Here is a 1,347-nt window from a genome sequence, read left to right on the forward strand (position 1 = left end):
GGCCAAAGAAAACAAAAGGCCAAAGAAAAAAAAAGAAAGGCAAAAAAAGGCCAAAAGAAAAAAAGAAAAAAGAAAAAGAAAATAAAAATAGAAAAGGGGGCAATGTTACTATCTTTTTCCACACTTGTGCTTCAAAGTAGCACCATGTTCTTCATATAGAGAGTCTCATATGTTGTCACTTTCATATACTAGTGGGAATTTTTCATTATAGAACTTGGCTTGTATATTCCTACAATGGGCTTCCTCAAATGCCCTAGGTCTTCGTGAGCAAGCAAGTTGGATGCACACCCACTTAGTTTCTTATGTTGAGCTTTCATACATTTATAGCATGGCATTTCTCACTCGAGCCCTCCCCTTTAAAATCAGATGACACCCACACCTTACCTTCATCATGGCGCCCTCAAGGAGGAATCCGCCCACCAATCGCCTCGCTCTTCACCCTGATCGCCTCCCCCGTGTTCATGCCGACCCACCACTGCCATCAAGGGAGGGAGGCGTGCGCCTCCCATGACACCCCTGAGCCAAGAAGGCAGATATTATGTCTCTTCAGTCATTGCCACGTTGTAACATATGGTTTAACGTCGTGCATTACCACGAAATAAAAATATGATGTTCTTTGTTATGCATGCAACTGATATGCCACCATGTCTGTGACTCTTGAAGCAACCAACCAATGCATTTACCCTTCTATCCTAACCAAAAATGTCTATTATTAACTCTTGAAGCAACCAATCAATGCATTTACCCTTCTACCTAACCCAAAAATTATACAACTTGATAAAAACAATATATGAACCGCTCCGTCATGCAATTTACTGCAAAGCCATCTCTAATGAAATGCAATTTTCCATATTTTCTAATGTAGAGAAATTATTCCTGGTCATTCTCAACCTCACTCTTATCATAAAATCCACTAACTCGTGTTCTAAGTGAGCCATTGATCGACGTCATCATGACAGGCCAACAACAAGGGACAAGGACGGAAACCGCCTTCTTATCTTGGTGCTAGTATCTCCTGGTTTATATTGGACCAACACTTCATCCCAGGCTTTACGATGACAGCAACATGCTGATGTGTTGCCTTACAAAAAGAAAACTATGCATTGAAATTTTCATCCCAGAGCAACTTGCACCTACTCCCACCTCCCATAAGATGTATATTTTTCACCCTCACCTCTCTAGGCTACATAGGCATTTTTGTTATCCTTCTATACCTCTATAGCCGGTCAACCTCCAACTATATTGTGGTCTTCAATATAAGCCCTATTGTGGACTTCAATATAAGCCGACTATGTAAAGTACTCCCTCTGTAACAAAATATGTGAGTCAACTTTGTACTAACTTTAT

The sequence above is a fragment of the Triticum dicoccoides genome, chromosome 6B, assembly GCF_002162155.2.
Source record: "Triticum dicoccoides isolate Atlit2015 ecotype Zavitan chromosome 6B, WEW_v2.0, whole genome shotgun sequence".
Classification (NCBI taxonomy): Eukaryota; Viridiplantae; Streptophyta; class Magnoliopsida; order Poales; family Poaceae; genus Triticum; species Triticum dicoccoides.